The 11089-nt window shown below is 36.0% G+C and overlaps 1 protein-coding gene across 2 annotated transcripts in view; it reads left to right on the top strand.

The window, feature by feature from the left end:
- Nucleotides 1–354: 354 nt before the first annotated feature.
- Nucleotides 355–11089, top strand: part of LOC150094263 (toll-like receptor Tollo) — a 151524-nt gene continuing 140789 nt past the window's right edge. Inside the window, exon 1 of one of the 2 annotated variants that reach the window (XM_090411756.1) lies at nt 355–397. The gene's annotated coding sequence lies outside the window, so the exon portion shown is untranslated. Of the gene's footprint in view, nt 398–2215; nt 2401–11089 lie in introns of those variants that run through there. The other variant, XM_090411755.1, reaches the window with a different exon arrangement.

Below are 11089 nucleotides of genomic sequence, written 5' to 3'. Positions count from 1 at the left end.
ATTGTTGTTTGTTTTCGCATTGTTGTAACAATGGCTTGCGTAAAAATAAGAAAAATAGAATCAAGTTATGGAATACGTTTGGTAATTCCATTAGAGTTGTAACTATTAACTCTTCACTAGTTTTGTAAGTTATCCATGCGGCCATCCAGAAAGGATTGGATCAATTACCAGCTACAAGAATTATCATTAGAATCGAAGTATACATTACGTAGTTTTGGTGTTTTTTTTTTCATTTCGTGCATCGTTATCATTATTTATTATGTAATTTGGTGTGTGAAACTGAACCTGATAGGCTGTATACAAACAGGTTTCAAGCTACTTTGGGAAAACAGGAGACTCACATAAATAACAATAAAAATATTAAGTATAATAAAGTGATGAAAGTGTCGATGTCCAGGTGAGCAGAGTTTACATTCCTACAGGAAATTATTTGCATGAATATTAACTCAAACATTCATTAATGAAACGGGGGGGGCACCCCAAGGTAAAGAAATTTTTATGATTGACATAACTAAATATTTATGTAGACGAGCCAGACGTAACAGTTATAAATCTTTGACTGTACTATTTTGGCCCAAACGATGAACTATAGTTCATAGTTTAGTTGTAGTTTATGAACTTTACTAAACTCAATACACACACACACACACACAGTTCGGGTCAAATAACACATTTAAACTCTGTCCATAATTTAGGCCGAAATAAACGTGAGTTAAACTATGAACTCTTAGGCCGTAGTGTAATTCAAAATAGCAGATTTAAGTAATTGGGAGAAAAAGAATATGGAAAGAGAGGTTGACACATATAATTGTGACGAAGTAGCGAAAGTGGTTATTTATTTAGATCGCGTAGAATTCACCAATGTTACGAAACGAACATGTGGACTGTAGATTGAGTTTTCTCCGGCCGGTTTTGCATGTTTCTCAGGATGAAAAATCCAAGATGCTTTGGAGTTTAAAAAAAAACTGAGTTGCGTTTAGTTGCCCGGTATTTACTCGTGTATATATATTCTTCTCGTCAGTGGTTAAATTCCTCCGGAGCCCAACCCCGAAACTTTTTTATTCACCGGGCACGGACCCGGAACATTTTCCTACTTTGTGACTTTTCTCCCTTTACGATAATTATGCCTACATTATTGTGTTATTATTCAACAATTGTTTACAGGTTTGAATGTGTATATAAAGTCAATATCAACAGTCGCCTGATTACGATTAATATGTTAGAAGTATTACATTAATTTGTTTTGTATTTGTATTTAATGCTTCTGGTGGTGTAGAAGAGAAGGACTGATGGCTTTAACTCCACCAGATTTAAATAAATTAATTAAATTTTAAAAAATGTTGCGACAATCTAGCGTCACATTTATGATCCTTACTTCAAGGGCCCCGGAGCTTATTCGTTGATAATTTAACACGAGAAGCAGTGGTACGATCCGACTAGGAGTATAGGTCAAATTGCTGACGATTTGACCAAAGATAGAGAGAAGGGAAGGGTGCGATATATGGGATAAAATGAAGAGAAGGAGGGAATAAGTATCTGGGTTTTAAGAGGAAATGTGAATACATGTGACCAGGGCATTTAATTTTTTTCCTCTCGCCATTATGTCCCAAAAGGTGATTTAATTGTGATAATGAGGTGATCTCTCTGTGGAGTCCATGGGGGGTTCAATAACAAATATCTCTGCCCCCCCCCCTCCTATTCGGGAAAAAAGTGAATACTTGTTAAATATAAATTTCTGGGGAGAAAAAAATATTTAACCGGTCCTTTACGAAAAGAAATAAATGCAAACTTTGTTCAACCCGAAGAATAGAAGGAAAAAAAAAAAGACTATTACCATCTCACCTTCAATAACGAAACGCATCTGGAGCCCACACCGTAGGTGATAAGTACCGACATTCCTGGATCCATTCGGATATGGTGAAGAGCTGCTTAAGCTGCAAGAGAGAGAGAGGGACGTTGAACCTAGGGGTGAAGAGGTGGTACGGTAGGCAGGGAACGTAGCCAACCATGAACTGAGAGTGCACAAAGGGGTGGAGCTAATGTCTCTTGACTTGCCTGACCACTCCACTCCACGTGCTACTCGCAGTTCCAACACAGGCTGTCAGGTGGCGCTAGCGTCTCGGTATATGAGCACAGATCGTTGTCAAGTTGCTTGTAGTTGGAATGTTTGGCTTTCACGGAGTAATGTTACGGCTCCACACGGTTGTGAGGCGAATGGAGGAGCCGCTGTGATCTGTGTGCCTGTGTCGATAAAGTGGTGAACGCTGGGAAAGCAATCTGGTGATAAAACAGGTGGAACGCTACTCATCTAGGTGGCTACTTTGTGTTCTGGTGTGGTGGTGGTGGTTGGTAGTGACAGTCGTGTCATTAGCGGTGAGTTTTCCGTCCCGATAATTCACGGTAAGTATCCTGAAATAACATTTTTTCTGGGAGGGGTGCGAATATTTTATTTTTTTTTTTTCGATCCCTCTAATAGAATACATAATTGGCATCCATCATGTTTGTTATATCCGGATTTTAATATAACTGGGATGCAGAAGGAAGATTTAATTTTCAAATGAGTATCCGTTTTGATCTCGCTAATTAATTGCATATTAATTGAAAATCATTTTCATCTACTTTGGTCCAAATCCGTTTTCCCCTAGTTGATAAACTATTGTTGCGTTGGTGTCGTTGGTTTACCTTGTCTCATCTAATGACAATAACTCTCTCCATCCACCCACCTTCAAAGCAATAATATGCTGTCAGCAATGTCAACAAAGTTATTCGCTATCTTAATATCTATTCAGTACCAGGATTGTAATACATAAATGTAAACAGATGCCATGTTCCATTGTTGAAATCGTTTCCATTGCTACATCTATTATCCACCTAACAATGGTTACCTAGGAAACAGTTTCGATATACATTGTAGAACAAGAATACTGATGTTACTATTGTGGTAATACAATACTACACGTTTCATCTGTTCTTATTTTAATAAATGAATTCAACTCTTAAAATTTCAAGGTGCTATTTATTTATTTATTTTTCCCTCGTAGTATTCGAATAATTCAATGTCTAGTATAAAGGAAGAGTTAGTTTTCTGGTTGGTATTATGTTGTACGTGCATTGATCGTAGTTTTTAAGTGAAATTTTATTTTCTCAAATTTGCTTCTTTTTTCTGCCCATGTGAAAGAGTTCACAGAGCGGTTCGCTTTCAAATATTCTGCAAAAAAGTAATCCTTGCTGTTAATTAATTAAAATGGAACCAAACGTTATCCCTCTATAATCATATTACCTACCTGCAGGTTTACGCATTGGGGGGGGGGGGGAAACCGATGCAGATAGTTTAAAATTAAAGGCTACAATTCTAAGTTTGAAAGAGAATTGTAAATAACTGAACATGCGTTTGAAAATGCAGTTTCATAGTAGGTACATCGATCCACCTCCGTACAAGACCGGAAACTTGCCTTCAATTGAGAAGTCCATATAAGAGGTTCCTTGCCGTCTAGATGGAATTTCAACCTACATTTTTTTTCAGTCATAGGGTTTATCGTTAGCGACTGAGCTACGGAATTTGAGATAAACTATTTGCCAGATAAAATGAATATCTTTCTGTCTCTAATACATACCTTGGGCCATATTCCATGATAGGATTTTTATTTATTCTTATATAAAAGTGACCTTCTTTTTAAAAAAATATAATACATTCTTCGATACCCCAATGTTCCACATGTCAGCCATTGTCTGTTATTGACAGACTTTAACAAACACATACATCACCACAATTCTTTTCCTGTTAAGATTTTTTTTTTTTTATTGTGTAGATCTATTGTCAATACTTATTTTCTGAAGATGAACTTGGTCTTTCTCAACTACAGTTAAGATATTCCTCGCCTCACAAATCCGATAAGTTTTGTTCTATGACAGAACTCCTTAATATACGATGATTGAACCAGTCAGAATAAGACAATATTACGTTCTGACCGAATGAGAAAATGGACGACCCATCGAATGCTATTACTAAGAACTCCGCATCATGTCTAGTTGCGATCACACTTTCGTAACTATTCCCGCATTTCGTCAGTAGGAAAAAAGAGTGCAAGAACGAAATCACATCCATTTTGTTCTCTCTGTTCATATGTTGTGTTTCTATCAATACATACCTGATATGTATGAGAGGATGATAAAGATTTTGCTGAACCCAGTAAGCACAATTGTGTAGATGCAAAAATCCGTTCATGTAAGGAATAATAAGATATTGATTTGCACGTCGAATATCAAAGAGCTGCAAGAAGAGCCGTTGATAGATAGGATGCGACTTCACAAAAAAACATATAAACTCCAATTTGCACTTACATGCCAAATAACTATTTTATTTATATAGAGAGATCATCTGCGAGTCTCGTGATGATGAGATTCTGATGCTTTGTCCCCATTTCTAAAGTTCGACCTTATATTACAAAACTGCGGTCCGCACCTGTTCAACTATCGTGATATTAGATACAGTTCTTAATAGGTATTCATATAACATTGAATAAATTGATTAATTTCTGAAAGTATTGTGACGTAATAATTGAATGAGCATGAAGGTTGCATTGTGACAATTATGAGCCACTATCGTTGCCATGGAAATGGAAATCTACTACTGTATTATTACAATTGCTTTTGTTATACTGCAATTCACATTCTCAATAAAAATAAAAAAAAATTAAAAAAAAAGAAAGTTACCTGTTAGTAAACCAAGTAAATAAAACTCAATATAAGGAAAAAGTCAGTTTATTTTGGGGAGAAAAAAAAAAAAAAATCCGACTATTAGGATGTTTTGCTTTCAAGGAAGATTATGTGGATTTTTATATCCCTGAAGAGTAATAGGATTATTAAGACCTTCGAAAAAGAGTAATTGAATTGGATGTTTGCAGCTGTCTTGAACACTGAGTACTTAGAAATCTATGACGTCGTGTTTCAGTGTAAATTTTCTAGTGGACTAACAAAGTCAGTCAATTAGTGGAAAAATGTTTCGATGGCGCTAATTAGGTACGAAGTTTCAATCACCGATGTTTATATTTTAGTGTTCCGGTAAACATTTCTCTACGTAAAAAAAAGTTTCTGTATGTACAATGTGAACTATCTGTCGTGTATGTTATAGAAAATAAAAAATCTTTTTAAAAGAATATCTATATTAAAATTTAAAACTCAATTAACAAAATTAAAACTAAATTAAATAATCTGATTTCTGAAAGGTTATTTTCCAAAATAAGGTTATTTAAAATTTGAAAAGGAAAAATATATTAGAACACCTTTCTTTGTTTAAAATAACAAAAATATACATTGCCTGATACCACTTTTTATTTTAAACGTTCAAGGTTTTTCCAGAACGTTGGAAAAGTTCTGTACTAGCAGCATTCCATATTATTGCCCAATTTCCGTGTTATTATTATTATTTTCCCCTTATCGTTCTTCCCGGATTACTCATATGACTGCGTATGCGAACAAATAGTGACGCAACGATAAGGTTGGAAGCCTCAGTTTAAATAAGAAATTGCACATGAGAGAATTCAACTTTGTCTGTAGTGGAAAATAGAATGCTTTCTAATTAAAACCGAATATATAATCAGTACGCGATTCTATTCCTTGAGATCCAAATCCATTTTCAAATTGCATATCTGACGGATATGCAATTTGAAACGGATACTATATCTTAACCATCTAATATATAAAGAGAACCTATCAAATTTTACTAAAGGAAGGTTGTAAACTATATTTGGATACTAGATTTTACTCACTTGGATTAACATACATAGCAATTCCATTCAATGGTTGCATTATTTTAGTTATTCTCTTGTCCTTAACATAAATTGCAATTTATTGCGAATGTTATAAAGCAGTGAAAAGTTAACAATGTTGATAGATAAGCATGGTCATCAAATCCAAGAACTTGGTGTTGGATGGGGGTTTTCAGAACTATTCAAACGAAGAGGTTCAGCAATAGATAAGCATGAAACTTAGGGTCCATCAACAATCGATTAATGCCTAAGCGATCAGGGACAAATCCCATAATAAGATAAGAGAAGAAACACGACTTAGCAAAGTCTTCAGTGTTGCGTTTACTTAGTTTTAAATGCAGTTTTCCGTGTGTGATGACCAAAGTGAAATATTCTTGCATAATCCAGAGTGTATCTAACAACGAAGCACTTTGGTCAAAGAAGTACTTATCTTGAGTCTTTTGTCTTTGTTGGTCCCAAGAAGACTTCTCTTGGCAAATGAACTAAATTTTCCGTATGTAATTACGACGTCTGTTCCTTGCAGTTGCTAAGTAGCGTGTCTCATTTGTTGGGATTTGTGAATTCCACCATTTCGTCCAAAATTAAGACTCTTTCTTAAGCTTTCCATTAAAATTACGACAGAGGATTAACGATGTCTTTAGGGGATATTTTATATCCTTTGGTAAAATGACTTCCGACTTGAGTCTAAAGAGGGCTTTTGGCAATGTAATATTGCTTCTTAGTTATTTTCTCGATGTACCCGGACACAAAATGAGATCTTTATGGGCTCATATTGATAACGAGGCTTAACAGCATGCAAATATCACGCTAACACCAGCAGAAGTCGAAAATGAGTTGTCATGGCGATACTTGATTTGAAAGTAAAATCGTATTTGGATGAGGAGCATGGATTTGATATTATTTATATCATCTGATTTTGATAATAGCAGAGTAACTTATTGATATTTAAAACAGAATATTAAATCTCGTATCGGCACAATATGTCTGCGAATTAGATGTTTTTTTTTTTTTTTTTTTTTTGTATAGGAAAAGAAATTTATGCTGTCACAAATGCGACAATCTGGGTGTTTATCCATATAGAATTATTATTAATTTAACTTTCAGCTATGTATTGTCTATTTTAAGCTAAGGGGATAATAAATCCCTCATTATTTTAAAGCCGGATACGAAACTCGGAGATCGAAATCTAAGAGTTTCATGGCGAAGAACTATCGGCGAGTCCAAGCTAAGTCAACAGCTGGGTAGTACAACACATTATTGTCTATTTTGATAATGGCCGAGTAACGTACATTGAGTTTAGAGCATGCGCTAAACTCAATAGTATAGGTTACCAATAACGAAGATGGTTATTGTTATATAGATTTCGTTTCGTTCTCAAAAATTTATAAAAGCTATAATTAAATTTTTGCTAATAAAAGATCATCCATTCTATGAATAAAAATTACAATAAATATTTAAAGAATTAAAATAAATTCGAAGTTATATTATCTACCCAATTGTTATTTTAATCTCTTTTTTATTTATATTTCTTTATGTAGTTGCAATTATTATAGCCAAAGTATTGTATGGATTCAATCAAAATCCATTAAAAATTGCACGCATCCTGTGATTACGAAAATATTTTTCTTTTCATAAACCATTCTAAATAAAATAAAAACTGTTTGAATGCGTACGTCATTTGAAGAAATGATTGCAATGTAATCAATTTTGAACTCCGTTTTGTCTGAAAAGAGGAATTGTTCGACGGTATTCCAAACCAGTTGTCAGTTCTGGAGAGCACATGCAACGCTGTGTTAAGGATGAAATACGACTGCGTGAGAATGGAATTTCTTCATCACAAATCACCGTGCAGTTAAAGGACTTGCTACGGAAGCCAAGATGGTGATAATTACTTTTCAAACATGGCAAACTTCCTGTCATTCTAAATACTTCTATTCTAACACATGGCTTCCCCCTGAGCTCCCCAAGTAAGGAGTTAATTCAACAAATAGGGAGTGGCTTGCTGAGTACTCCCCCCCCCACTCCATCCCCTCGTGAATAATCTGCAGATGTCACCGGCTCGAGAGGACTTCTTTGGGATTGGTCAATTACTGTTGTTGATCCGGAGGAGGTGATTAACAAACACAGCTGGTTCTCTTGAGAAAACGTCTGTCTATAGCTTACGGAGGTGATCGCTATCCTGTACGGTCAGTCGGTGATTGTATGCCGACATCATTTTTAACTGACAGAATAGAATAAAATCGATGTCAGTGACACCTAGCGGACATTTTTAGAATCACACATTATCGAAAACCTTTTCGAATTTCTTATAATTATTAAAAATATAATTTTGTTAGCCGACTTCTGTTAAACGATGAAGCTGTCGTCCTTTAAGCCGCTAGCAATCGAACTAATAAGAACATCCATTCATAGTGAAAACCTGTCTAGTTGAATGAAACGCAAATATAATCTCTACCGCTTCTTAAATTCAGAGCCCCCCCCCCTCCTCCTTCCACACCCACTAATACCGTACCGTGTTTTTCTTCCCTTCCTTCGACCCCTGTCGCTTTCTCCGCACCTTTTTTTTGAACGTTCGCTCACTACTCATCAACAGCAGTCACGCATACGGAGCGAGCGAACGGACTTGCGTCGCGGTTTGTGTTATTTACTCAGATGTTGCAGCCGAATAGTTGTGCGCCGTCTGTCTCTAACAATACGTAACAGCAGCAACATTAAAGTGTTGCCGGAACCACGGCGATCGCGATCACTTTGCAACTACTCGTAGTTAACCCACTTGGAGTTACAAGAATGTTTGTGGTGCGAGGGGGAACATACAAGGGTATACGTCGGTTCCGCAGAGTTGTTCCGTAAACTGTAGAGCACCCCGTATTGTTGTCTTGATCATAGTGAGATCGAAGTCTGTTTTTATAATACAAGTCGATTTGCTTTTGGCTTGGTAAACGTGTCAGAACATGCATCTGTCTTATTTAGGTTTGGTAACAACAAAACCAAGTTTGATTTTTGACATAAATTCACGCGATGTATGAAAATATATTTCTTAACAATAATTATAATTATTGATCTTTGTTTTTTTTTTTTTTCCCGTCGGATTTTCTTCTTTGGTATTTTAGGATGGTTAGAATAGTCATTCGAAATGCATACCTCTTTTTACATCCGATGTTTTAATGATATCTTGCCAGAACGTTGTCTATCCTGTCATAAATTAGAAGAAAAAAAAAACTATTTATGTACTTCGTTAATTAGCCCCAATGTGCATTCCATCGCCAGATTGTCGGCGATGAAATTTAGTTCAATGCGCAGATAAGAAAACCAGTTTTAGTCAACTGGTTGTCGGATTGTTTTATTTGGTTGATTTAATTTATTAAATGAACTCTTAAATTTAGAACATTTTCAACTAACTCAACAGAATCCATGACATGGGTTGAATGAATAAAATATTTATTTTTTTTAGTCAGTTTATCACTATACGACCGAATCCCGATATGCACATAGCTCGCCTTTGGTAGCGATCACGTGATTCCCATTAAGATAATTTTTACGTTGAGTTCGAGGCAAAATTTGCAGCTGGCTTGATCTGATCCTGAAGGCTGTTATCTGGAGCTATTTAGGATTATGGATGAAACTAAGACTATGAGCTCAGTGTATAATATCTTAAGGATGAAAGACTACCACCCCTATATAAGATGTTAGCTCTGAGTCGGAGAGATTTGGAGTTTATCCTTAATGTGCTTGCTGAATAGAGGATTGTGATTTGATTTTCTGTAATGAATATACTTAAAATCAGACGAATCGACTGCATTTGTTTGGCGTTAACATTCTAAGACATCCGGCCTACAAATGTTGAATACAATCAGTGCGTTTCTGGGGGGGGGGATTAACCAAAGATGAGAAATCTTGGAGTTCTTTATACTGAGAAGAATCTCTTTATCTAAATCTGATGACGTCACTATGGTGTTGACTCCTAAGGGATCCGATCGTTGCTTAAGTAAATGAGTAACAAACCAGGTTTCGGACTCAAATGATTTCGACGCTATCAAATCATTAATCATATGATTACAGTAAAAGATATTAAATCAAACGCGCCGATTTTAATCTTACTGGTAGAAAGCTCTGATATTTATCTGCATATTTTTGTTAGTTTATTCATTGAGAATTCCATCAATGGGATTGTCAATCCCATTCAATTTTTTTTTTTTAATTTTCGACGTAATGGAAATAAAAACTAAACCATCCATCAAATTCTTTTTCCGTGTCTTTGAAGTCGTATTTTATCCTAAGCTTCATCTTTGATTTTTGTCTCCTCTTTTCCTCTCCCTTTATTCTCTTTTTTTTTTTTTTTTTTTTGTTCCCTTACGGGGTCTAAAAGCAAGTGTCTCGAAGAGCGAATGCAATGCATTCTACAGGCTCGTTGTATGTGTCAGGGGATTGCAGAGTATGCCAGAAAACTATTCGGCTGTATCCTTTGATGAATGTACAGCTTAAGAATCTTATGTAAAAAGGCGCGCGACTCTCCGGTACCCCCATGAACGAATCATTGTTCACTTGGCAAGCGTGCCTAATGCTGATAAAAGGGAGGACTGTTTCGACTTTGGAAGGTAGAGGGGAATATGATTCGAAATTGTAATAGTTAAAGGGGAACGAAATGGGGGGGAGGGTCGGTCCCCACTGTAGGTTATGTCTGATGTATACAAATCATCTTAGAAACAGTAGCTGGAAAACAGTCAGAACCCTGTTGCCAGGAACCGGCCGTATTTGGCAACACTTAATCCTTAGGAGCTTGCGTTAAACCTCGAAGATTGATGAAACGTCTCGCGTTCATTACGAAACACCAGCGATTACGAACAAAATGAGGTTTTGCTTAAGTCCGTGCGTTTCAAGAAATCCCGTGTAACATCACCGTACGTTTAGAATGTCAGTTTTTTCTGGAGTAATACATCTTTCCCTTCTCCTCCTTCCCTCCTGTCTATTTGCGAGCAGGGCATTGGTCCTTTGGTTGGGAAGACCCGGGTTCGACTCACTTTGTATGGAACTTTTTGGTGGTAGGATTTCATGGGATTTTTCATCGCACGAAACAGGAAAAGTGTCCATGAGATTTACGGATAGTTGCAAAATACGCTTTATTGTGTCGCCTTTTTTGACTTTAACTGCTTGGGTGGTTTAGCATCGTTGGTAATTGGAATCCTCAGAGTGACCACTTCAATAATAGCCGGTATTAAGCAATTCAGTTTAATATATTAGACAATTATTCCAATTTAACAGGGTGGTTAATCCTTATTCCCGTGTGTCCTGTCTGCATGTTAATTTGTAATTTGTTTTATCGA

The sequence above is a fragment of the Typopeltis vanoorti genome, chromosome 22 (assembly GCF_054136105.1).
Source record: "Typopeltis vanoorti isolate ZY-2024b chromosome 22, IOZ_Tvanoo_1.0, whole genome shotgun sequence".
Lineage (NCBI taxonomy): Eukaryota > Metazoa > Arthropoda > Arachnida > Uropygi > Thelyphonidae > Typopeltis > Typopeltis vanoorti.
The sequence above is the reverse complement of the archived record's forward strand: the minus strand, read 5'-3'. Positions and strand labels throughout refer to the sequence as shown.